Consider the following 12,126-nt stretch of genomic DNA (forward strand, 5'->3'; position numbering starts at 1 on the left):
CTGACCATGTGTTTTATTTATAGACAAAGAATAGCTCTCCTCCAGTTTCTTTGTAGAGTACTCAAAAAGACAATTGGGCCTCTTTTTTCACATATGTTCAGCTCCACTTCTCTGGTATTTTTAGATCCAAAGAAGGTTCTATTATCGCCAAAATTTGCTTCCCGCCTACATCAGGTAATTCATACCTGTACCATCATAGTTGCCTCTATCCAGCTTAGATAAGGAATGTTCCCAAAAGGCCAATTCACTAGATTCTGTAAAAAAAAAAAAAAAAAAAAAAAAAAAAGTACCTTGGATGAAGGCTATTCCTCTCAGGGACTTATTTTGAGAGGCAGCGATTAGAAAAAAAGGCCCATACCCATCTAATGCAACAGGTTTATGAAGAATAGTCTTCCATACACCCTAAAAGTTCCAAATCAGATCATTTGGATAGGTTTGACATTCACATTACAGGGAGAGGGTCCTCAAGTTGGAGAACTTGTACTATAACCGTTTGGAGAATTCCAAAATATAGTCATTAGTGACTTTCATTTGGTTAAAGTGGAGACAAGCCTCATCAAAGAGCCTTGTGGAACACCCGAGTACCTGGCCCCAGAGGTGGCCGCACGCCAGCGATATGGTCGACCTGTGATTGCTGGGCCATCAGAGTTATGCACACACCACTCTCTGGGAACCATCCATTCTACGATGAGATGGAGGAGGAAGATTATGAAAGGCATGACAAGAACCTGTTCTGGAAGATTCTACACAGCGATTATGAGTTTGGCTGCTTGAGAAATCTCAACCTAATAAAAAGGAGTCAAACATTTGGTGTCACGTTTGATAGAAGTGGACAAGGACCAGAGGGCGACAGCAGTGGACGCCATTCCATGAATGGAATGGCATCTGATAACGTCAAGAACGGTGTATTGAGAAGAACTTTTCAAAAGCCAAAAAAAACAAACAAACGGAAGAAAAACTGGGGGTGACCACCACGATGAAGCGCCTGAGGGCACCAGGACAGAGTCAAAGACGCCATCTCTATCCATGGACAGGGAGCAGACAACAGGCCTGACTACACCCGCACTGTCACCTGCCAGCATCCAAGTTGAAGAAATGCCATCCCCGCATGGCACCGGATGAGGGCCAACTTAACCACCATAACCCTATTCACCGCAGAGCATATCAACGCTTACTCTACCTCCACCGCGACAGGCCCCTCTGCAATGATGTTAATAACATTTTCCTCTACCAGATATGGTCAGCAGCAGATGGTAGAGCAGAGATGCAAAAACCGGCCCACTAGAGGAGAGTAGAAGCGCTGACCTCCCATCGCATCGCCCCATTAACCCTTCCACGCTACGCTCAAGCGTAGATCTAGTTGCTAGATCTACTTCACTGTTAGAGCATTCCAACCCCCTCCATGCTCCTGATAGCTTCTGAAAAATGTAAAGATCACCATGTCCATCCTACACTTAGTCATAACTCCATTCCACCTTTCTCCACCACCGCCACTAAAGCAGACCTGTCATCACCAGCTAATGCTTTTCCTTGCTTCTAAAACTACGTAAATATTTCCTGCAGAAACTTTTCTAAAGAGCCTTGGATAGTGTTTTCTCTGGCCACCCCCAGTAACAACTCCTTCCTTTCGAACATAAATAAAGTCACCCTTACGAGTATACAGCTCCACTTTACGGCTGGGCTTCTTTCCTCTTCTTGAACCCTGTATTTACCCCCTGCTTTAGGATAGATTCAGGCTGGTTGCCCCCCTTTTTTTTCCCCCCCTATCGGGGCACATAATGTACAGACCTTTACCGCGTGTTGTATGATTTTCTCTTTCAATAAAACGTGCTGCTTCTCCCAAAAAAAAAAGCCAGCAGGTTTGGTCCTGATCGCTGGGTGAGCAAAGAAATAAAGGATCAGCACAGCATCGCACCCCACTATTTCCGGCACCAACCCCACGACACTAAGGCGGGCAATGCCGTTTGGATGTGTGACGTTAAGTGATAAAGGATTATAATCAACCCACAGAAGTCAGCGACAAACATGACTTTGCCCAGCTCAAACAGGAATTCTGCCTAGTTTTCAGAGCCAAAAGGCTAAAATCAGGAAAACTTTACACCTGAAAATATATACCTGAAGAGAGATGGGCGCAAAGTCCAGAAGGCTGCCAAAAATGAGATCAACGTCCTCAAAAAAATGGCAGCTGGTCAATGTGCTAGCTTCAGGCCGGGAAGTGTTTGACTGGATCCTGGATCAAGGTTATTACTCAGAAGGAAAACAATAACGTCATCCGGCAGGTCCTGGAGAGACTGGTCTTTCTTCACTCACTGTGTATTGTGCACAGGAACCTTTAAGTTGGAGAACTTATTGTATTATAAACGTTTGAAGAATTCCAAAATAGTCAGTGACTTTCAATTGGCTGAAGTAGAAACAAGCCTCATCAAAGAGCCTTGTGGCACATCTGAGTACCCGGCCCCAAAGGTAGTCGCACTCCAGCAAAAATGGTCGGACTGTGGAATGGTGGGCCATCAGTTATTTTGCACTTACTCTGGGAACTCTCCATTCTACGATGAGATGGAGGAGGAAGATTACAAAAGTCATGGGAAAAACCTGCTCTAAAAAAGATTCTTGGCGATGAGTTTGATTCCATAAAATCGGGATGATATTTCTCTAGCAGCCAAAGATTTGGTGTCCCGTCTGATGGAGGTGGACCAGGACCAGAGGGTGACTGAGGCGGACGCCATTAGACATGAATGGATTTCAGGGAACGCTGCATTGGATAAAAAACACCAAGGACGAAGTGTGTGCGCAGATTGAGAAGAACTTCACAAAAGCCAAAATGGAAGAAAGCTGTGGGGGTGACCACCATGTTGAAGCGCCTGAGGGCACAAAAACAGAGTCCAAGACCCATAGAAGCCAGCGACAAACATGACTTGGGCCAGCTCAAATGTTAGAAGATTACGAAAGTCATGACAAGAACCTGTTCCTGAAGATTCTGCATGGCAATTAGGAGTTTGACTCTAAATATTGGGATGAGATTTCTCTATCAGCCAAAAGATTTGGTGTCCCATCTGATGGAGGTGGACCAGGACCAGAGGGTGACAGCTGTGGACACCATTAGCCATGAATGGATTTCAGGGAATGTGGCATCCGATAAAAACATCAAGGGCGGAGTGTGTGCGCAGACTAAGAAAAACGTTGCGAAAGCTAAAATGAAAGAAAGCTGTGGGGGTGACCACCATGAAGTGCCATCACCTGCCAGCACCCCAGCTGAAGAAACGCCACCCCTCCCCTGATGGAGGTTAAGCTGGTCCTCATCCGGTGCCATAACCCTATTCACCGCAGATCATACCGTCATTAACCCTTCCTCTCCCACCACGATGGGCCTCTTTGCCATCATGTCATTAACATTTTCCTTCACCAGATGGGTCAGCAGCAGATGGTGGAGCAGACATGCCACTACCGTCCCGTTAAGAGTGAATCGCCCATCGCCCCATTAACCCTTCCACCACTACAGTCAAGCATGACTCTTAACCCTTTATTTGCTAGAGATCTACTGCAGTCTTAGAGCATTCCCCTCCCCCCATTCTCCTGATAGCTGCTGGACTACAATGTAAACACCACCATGTCCATCCTCTACTTCGTCATAACTCCATTCCACCTTTCTACACCACCGCTAAAGCGGACCTGTCATCACCAGCTAACGCTTTTCTGTGCTTCTAAAAATACCTAAATATATTTTGAGCAAACACTTTTTTTTTTTTTTTTAGAAAAAAGGGAGTTTTGGATAGTTCTCTCTGGCCAGCCCCCAGTAATACCTCCTTCCTTTCTAAGATAATTAGAAAGTAGAGGGCCCCCTTACTAGTGAGTATACAGGTCCGCTTAATGGCTGGGCTTCTTTCCTGTTCTTGAACCCTGTATTTACCCCTGTATTTTTTTTTCCTATCGGGGCATATAACATACAGACCTTTACAGTGTATGTTGTATGCTTTTCTGTTAACATGCTGCTTCAGGGTCAGCACAGCATTGCACCACACTCAGCCATTCTTCCTGGCACCGACCCCATGATACTAAAGGCAGGCAATGCCGTTTGGACGTGTGACGGTCGGTGACAAAAAAGGATTACAATCAACCCACAGAAGTCAGTAACAAAAAACATGACTTGGGCCAGCTCATCAAGACAGAGGAATTCAGCAAAGTCTTCAAACCCAAAGACAAATCATCAGAAAAACACTACACCTGCAAACCCTTAGGTTAGGTTAGGTTAACCCTGATGAAGTCACGACGCACGTGACGCAACGCGTCGGTACGCCATATCCGGTTTGGAACTACGTCACTTCCAGTCACGTGGGACGCATGTCCGAACGGAGCGGCCATATTGGTTTCCCCCTGTGTTCATGAGATACACCTATGGGATGAGGTGGAAGGCTTTTGTAACCAGGAAATCAAATGTGAGTACAACCGATATGTAATAGAAGTGGCTTATATTAAACAATATTACACTATGGGAAGCTCTGTTTTGTGTCCTATATGACATATGAGTGGAGGAGAAGTGGAGACCCTGTGATCACCTGCTGAGCTACCGAGGAGGAAAAAAAGATTGGCCATAGAGGAGATCAGTAGCCCTTTGGCCCCTTGAGGGTCAGTGTGGGGAGGTGAGCAGGCACTGCTGCCATTTGAGGATTTGTGTTTGAGCACTAGAAGTGAAGACCACCGTTCTATCACAAGTTACACTTGCATGGACTCTCTCTCTCTCTCTCTATATATATATATATATATATATATATATATATATATATATATATATATATATATATATATATATATATATATATATATATATATATATATATATATATTATTTATACATATATATATTTTCTGTATATGCACTTTAAAAAGGTTTTTTTTGTATACACCTGTTCACTTTTAATTGATGAGCAGTCTTCACTTTAAATAGTGAATGAGAAGAAGGAACTTTGTGGAGATATAAGATTATTTGTCACTGGTTTATTTATTTATTATCACTGATATATTATGGATTCAGTTTGATTTTTTCTATTTATACACTATTGGTTATAATGTTCCAGTGTTTAACAAGGAACTATTAACACTATAGCACTTTTATTCACTGATGGCACCTTAATATATATATATATATATATATATATATATTTTTATTTATTTATTTAGCGCTTCACTATTTAAAGTATATATTTGGCTACCTAATGGTTTAAGGTAAAGTGACAGCAGCTGTTGAGATAGGGACCTTGCCTGTATTGAGCGCAGGAGGATACTTGTAATATTGTTTACTACACCTGCAAACGTTTCCTGAAGAGAGATGGGTGCAAAGTCCTTAAGTCCGCTTAAAATGAGATCAACATCCTCAAATGGTGAAGCATCCCAACATCCTGCAGCTGGTCGATGTGTTTGAGACAAAAGGAGGAATATTTCATGCTCCTGGAGCAAGCTTAAGGCCGGGAAGTGTGACGATCCTGGATCAGGGTTATTACTCAGAAGTAACATCATCCGGCAGGTCCTAGAGGTTGTGGCCTATCTTCACTCACTGTGTATTGGGCACAGGAACCTCAAGTTGGAGAACTTGTATTATAACGGTTTGAATTCCAAAACAGTCATCAGGGACTTGCATTTGGCTAAATAGGAGACAAGCCTCATTAAATGCGGCTTGTGGCACACCCGAGTACCTGGCCCCAGAGGAGGTCACATGCCAGCGATATAGTCGGCCAGTGGACTGCTTGGCCAAGAGTTATTATGCACATGCTACTCTGGAAACCCACCGAGGGTTCTACGATGAGATTGAGGAGGAAGATTACGAAAGCCATGACAAGAACCTGTTCTGGAAGATTCTACATGGCTATGAGTTTGACTCTCCATAGTAGGATGATATTTCTCTAGCAGCCAAAAGATTTGGTGTTCCATCTAATGGAAGTGGACAAGGACCAGAGGGCAAAAGTGGCGGACGCCATTAGCCATAAAATTGATTTCTGGGAACGAGCAACCGATACAAACATCAAGGACGGAATGTGTGTGCAGACTGAACTTAGCGAAAGCCAAAAATGTAAAAAAGCTGTGTGGGTGACCACCATGATGAAGTGCCTGAGGGCACTTGAAAGACCAAGTCCAAGACCACATATCCATCCATGGACAGTGAGCGGATGCCAGGTCTGACTACCCCCGTACCGTCACCTGCCAACACCCCAGCTGAAAGACGTCATCCCCGCTCAGTCCCTCCCCTGATGGTATCGGATGAGGACAAGCTTAACCGCCATTAACCCTTCCTCTCCCTCCACCACGATGGGCCACTCTGCCATCATGTCATTAACATTTTCCTCCACCAGATGGGTCAGCAGCAGATGGTGGAGCAGACATGCCACTACCGTCCCGCTAGAGATAAAATCGCAGCACTGACCTTCCATCGCTTTAACAACCCTTCCACCGCAACATTCAGGCATTACTCTTTAGTTGCTAGAGATCTACTGCACTGTTTGAGCACGGGGGGGAGGGGAATGCTCTCTCCTGATAGCTGCTGGACTTAATGTAAGGACCACCACCATGTCCATCCTACACTTTGTCATAACTCCATTCCACCGTTCTACAGCACGACTGCTAAAGCGGACCTGTCATCACCAGCTAATGCTTTTCTGTGCTTCTAACATTATCTAAATATTTCCTTCAGAAACTTTTCTAAAAAGAGCCTTGGATAGTATCTCTGGCCACTCCCCAGTAACACCGCCTTCCTTTCTAAGGTAAATAATAAGTAGACGTCCCCCTTACTAGTAAGTGTACAGGTCTGCTTTACGGCAGGGAGGAATCTCTCGTATATTACACATGGGCAGGCTTCTTTCCTCTTCTTGAACCCTGTATTTACCCCAGCCTGGGGCAGATGATTCAGGCTGGTTCCCCCTTTGAAAATAAAGAACCAGCAGGTGCAGAAAATGTGTGTATTGTGTAGAAGCAGCAAATGACAGTAAGATCTTAATTTTGTTTGATAAAAGGTAGTAAATAAAGAATTGCTTGCCGCCCGCCCACAGTGCATTTACTGTCGGTAGGTGACATGGCCAAGCTGGATCATGTACATGCACGTCATCCAGCCTGTTTTTAGGAGCACATTGTGCGCCCTCTGTGGTGTGCAGCGCACTCCTCCTGCGACTGATGTATCCACTGGACACGGCGGATTGAGTTAATTTGAGCAGTACCATGCCCCTGTTAAAAGATCTTTCCCTTTCTACCTTAGAGAATCCTTTTCATTTAGGGATAACCCAACCTTGCTGCCTGATGAGGAAAACAAAGAAAAAACAAAAAAAAGGGAGGCAGAGGAGGTGAGGAAATATAAAAAAAAAACAAAAAAACAAACAAAAAAAAACACCCGATTACCACACACCCTAGATACAAAATGTATCCTCTTATGTCCTTCCTCCATCAGAAAAAAGGCTTAAAAAAAATTTCCCACAAAAATCTCCCAAATCATTTCACCTTAAAGATTTTTATAAGTTCACAAATTGTCACTCATTTTAAAAATGACCCATTAAAGAACTTGCATCCCAGAAGATGCCTAACCATGGCCCAGCACCAGGATTGGTCATTGGTCCACTGGGAGCAGGAAGACCTTACAGCACTTGAGATATTAAGGGAATTATGGTATGAATCCACTGGAAGACTGTCCTCTTCACCTGACTGTTTTGATACCTTACACATTCCTATGATGTATACTGATTTACGACCAACTACTTTTTACCCCACATATGCTAAGGGATCATACATGGAAAATTTTATCAAAATGACTCAGACGTCCTTAAAATTATACTCCACCTCATTCCTTTTTCAAGATTCCATCTTGAACATCACATTCTTAGAGAAGAAAGCTCAGCTCACAACCAAGAGATAGTCCTAAGGCAGGCAGATAAGGGGGGGTGGCATTGTTCTACAAGACAAATCTTATTAAATCTCTGAATCATACCAGCTTCTGACCAAACCAATTATCTCAAACTCACCAAAGGACCCCTTGAGCAAATACCCAAATGGGGAGCTCAAAAGTCTTAGAAACTGGGATAGTCAATGTTAACACAAGGGATTCTTTTCCGTGCAGGGACTACTTCAAGCATCCATACTTTTACTATCTTCCTAAATACACAAAATTCTATTTTTTCCTCCAGGAAGGCTAATCATGGCCTCCATCGAGAGTATCGCCCATGGGTTATCACAATGTATTGATTATTTTCTACAGTCTACTGTTCAGTCCTTACCATTATACATTATTCATTGCAACTCCTTGATGTACTCTGACATTACCATTGGGAGATGTTCTGTTGGTTTTCATTGGATGTAAATTCTTTATATACACCAATACCACATAAGGTTGGCATCACAGCCCTAGGTCACTTTTTGGTTCCTTAAACCTATCTCCATCCTTCCCAGGTCCAGTTCATCATGGCAGGCACTAAAAGTTTGCCTGGAGCACAACTATTATCTCCAGAAACGGGCACCACCAATGACACGTCTTTTGCGCCCTGTTACACCAACCTTATCCATGGGTTGGTGGAAGGAGCTCCGTATCTGGAGAAACAACCCTTTTGCTGCCCATGTAGATTGTTTATGGCCAATACAACCAAAGAATGGCTCTCCTCCAGTTTCATTGTAGAGTACTCTAAAGACAATTAATTGGGCGTCTTTCACACATGTCCAGCTCCACGTCTTTGGTATTTTTAGATCCAAGGAAGGTTCTATTGTCTCCAAAATTCACTTCAAGCCTGCATCAGGTAATTCATACCTGTACCATCATAGTTGCCTCTAGCCAGCTTAGATAAAGAATGTTCCCAAATGCCAATTCACTAGATTCTGTAAAAACTGTACCTCGGATGAAGACTTTCTTGCAGAGGCTTATTTTATTTTGAGGGGAAGAGGATTAGAAAAAAAGGCCTTTACCCCCATCTAATTCAACAGGTTTATGAATAGTCTTCCACACACCCTAAGGAGTTCCAAATCAGATCATTTGGATAGGTTTGACATTAAATTCAACACCAAGTATTATTCACATTACAGGGAGAGGATCATTTTATGCCACAGGAGCATGCTACAAAGATCCCAAATCAGGACCATTCCTTCCTTAAGAAACCTTAGCTTGTCTGAGAAGAGCGCCCAATATTAACAGCATAGCCCCCAGCAAGCTTACAGTACCAAGAAAGTCCACTTGTCAATTTTGGCGACTTTCTGCCAATTAAACGGACTGTACTAGTGTGAGAAAACCCAGTGTGAGAAAACCCAGTGTAAGATGTGCCCATGTGTGAATCCCAGACAAAAGCATTTTCAAGATAGTACTGGAAAACTTTACCCAAATGAGAATATTTGTTTTTGTTTCTCAGATGTCATCTACGGTCTCACGGGTCCCTAGGGGGTTCTATGTGGGTTGTACTATATGCACTGTTAGGGCCTGTTTTGGTAAACACAGAAGACCGATCGAAAAAAAAAAAAAAAATTGCTGACCTCCCATCGCTACGCCCTATTAACCCTTCCACCGCTACGGTCAAGCATTATTCTTTAACCCTTTAGCTGCTAGAGAAACTGCACTGTTAGATCATTCCCCTCCCCTTCCCCCCCACACTCTGATAGCTACTGAACTAATTGTAAAGATCACCACCATGTCCATCCTCTACTTCATATCTCCATTCCATCTTTCTACATCGCTACAACGGACCTGTCATCACCAGTTAATGCTTTTCTGTGCTGCTAATACTACCTAAATATTTCCTGCAGAAACTTTTCTAAAGAGAGCCTTGGATAGTCTTCTCTGGCCACCCCCCAGTAACACCTCCTTTCTAAGATTGTATTATAATCAATAAGTAAAAAAAGGTCCCCCTTACTAGTGATTATATAGGTCCACTTTATGGCTGGGCTTCTTTCCTCTTCAACCCTGTATTTACCCCTGCCTGGGGCAGATGATTCAGGCTGGTTGCCCCCCTCTTTCCTATCAGGGCACAATGTACAGACCTTTACCGTGTGTGGTATGCTTTGCTTTCAATAAACCTGGTGCTTGTCCCAATAAAAAAAAAAATGAAAAAATAACCAGCAGGATTGGTCCTGATCGCAGGATGAGTGGAGACATCGGCCAATCAGGGTCAGCACAGCATCACCACATTCAGCCATTCTTCCCGGCACCGACCCCACGACACTAAGGCAAGTAATGCAGTTTAGATGTGTGACGTTAGGTGACAAAAAAGGATTACAATCAACCCACAGAAGTCAGCAACAAACATGACTTTGGCCAGCTTATCAAGAAGGAGAGACAAAAGACAAATAATCAGGAAAACTACACCTGCAAAAACATTTCCTGAAGAGAGATGGGTGCAAAGTCCGGAAGGCGGCCAGAAGTTAGATCAACATCAAAATAGTGAAGCACCCCAACATCCTGCAGCTGGTCAGTCGATGTGTTTGAGACAAAAAAGGAATATTTCACCTTTCTGGAGCTAGCTTAAGGCCAGGAAATGTTTGACTGTATCCTGGATTAGGGTTATTACTCACAGAAGGACACAAGTAACGTCATTCGGCAGATCCAGGAGGTTGTGGCCTATCTTCACTGTGTATTGTGCACAGGAGCCTCAAGTTGGAGAATTTGTTGTATTATAAACGTTTGAAGAATTCCAAAATAGTCATCATTGACTTGCATTTGGCAAACTTAGAGACAAGCCTCATCAAAGAGCCTTGTGGCACACCTGAGTACCTGGCCCCAGAGGTAGTCGCATGTCAGTGATATGATCGGCCTGTTGACTGCTGGGCCATCGGAGTTATTTTGTACACTACACTCTGGGAACCCTCCATTCTATGATGAGATGGAGGAAAACAAAGTCATGACAAGAATCCGTTCCAAAAGATGCTACATGGTGATTAGTTTGACTCTCCATATTGGGATGATATTTCTCTAGCAGCCAAACATTTGGAGTCTTGTCTGATGGAGGTGGACCAGGACCAGAGGGCGACAGCGTTGGACGCCATTAGCCATTAATGGATTTCAGGGAACGCGGCCTAAGATAAAAACATCAAGGATGGAATGTGTGTGCAGAGTTAGAACTTCAAAAGGTCAAATGGAAGAAAGGTGACCACCATGATGATGCGCCTGTAAGCACCAGGACAGAGTCCAAGACCCCATCTCTATCCATGGACAGCGAGCAGACACCAGGCCTGACCACCCCCACACCGTTACTCTGCCAGAACCCCAGCTGAAGAAAAGTCATCCCCGCTCAGCCCCTCCCCTGAAGGCAGGGATGAGGACCAGCTTAATCACCATAACCCTATTCACCGCAGAGCATACCGTCATTAACCCTTTCCCTCCACCGCGACGGGCCTCTGCCATCATGTCATTAACATTTTCCTCCACCAGATGGGTCAGCAGATGGTGGAGCAGACACGCCACTACTGTCCCGCTAGAGAAACAGCAGCGCTGACCTCGCATCGCCCCATTAACCCTTTCATCCACTACGGTCCAGCATTAATCTTTAACCCTTTAGTTGCTAGAGATCTACTGCATTGTTAGAACATTCCCCTCCCCTCCTCATTCTCCCAATAGCTGCTGGACTAAATGTAAAGATTCCGACCATGTCCATCCTCCACTTTGTCATAACTCCATTCCACCTTTCTGCACCACCGGCGCTAAAGCAGACCTGTCATCACCAGCTAATGCTTTTATGTGCTAAAAACTACCTAAAGATTTCCTGCAGAAACTCTTATAAGAGCCTTGGATAGGCTTCTCTCTGGCCACCCCCCAGTTACACCTCCTTCCTAAGATAATTAGAGGTCCCACTTACTAGTGAGTATACAGGTCTGCTTTGCAGCTGGGAGGAATCTTGTATATACACGGGAAGGCTTCTTTACTCTTTTTGAACCCTGTATTTACCCTTGCCTGGGGCTGATGATTCAGGCTGGTTGCCCCTTTTATTTCCTTTCTATGGGGGCACATAATGTACAGACCTTTACCCCGTGTTTTGTATGCTTTTCCTTTCAATAACTGTGCTGCTTCTTCTCCCCCCCCAAAAAAAAAAAAAAAAAAAAAAAAAACACAAAAAAAAAAAAAACGTATTGCTTGCCGCCCGCCCACAGTGCATTTATTGTGGGTAGGTGACAGGCTGGATGACG

The 12,126-nt window shown here is 44.0% G+C and overlaps 3 pseudogenes; all 3 read left to right on the forward strand.

Moving 5' to 3' along the window:
• Positions 1–1,940: 1,940 nt before the first annotated feature.
• LOC149433973 (caM kinase-like vesicle-associated protein pseudogene) lies at positions 1,941–2,936 on the forward strand (annotated as a pseudogene).
• A 1,129-nt stretch (positions 2,937–4,065) lies between these two features.
• Positions 4,066–6,171, forward strand: LOC149433974 (caM kinase-like vesicle-associated protein pseudogene; annotated as a pseudogene).
• A 4,009-nt stretch (positions 6,172–10,180) lies between these two features.
• Positions 10,181–11,179, forward strand: LOC149433975 (caM kinase-like vesicle-associated protein pseudogene; annotated as a pseudogene).
• Positions 11,180–12,126: the final 947 nt, after the last annotated feature.

The sequence above is a fragment of the Staurois parvus genome, unplaced genomic scaffold (assembly GCF_062004578.1).
Source record: "Staurois parvus isolate SC_StPar_1 unplaced genomic scaffold, SC_StPar_1.0 ptg001869l, whole genome shotgun sequence".
NCBI classification, from domain to species: Eukaryota; Metazoa; Chordata; class Amphibia; order Anura; family Ranidae; genus Staurois; species Staurois parvus.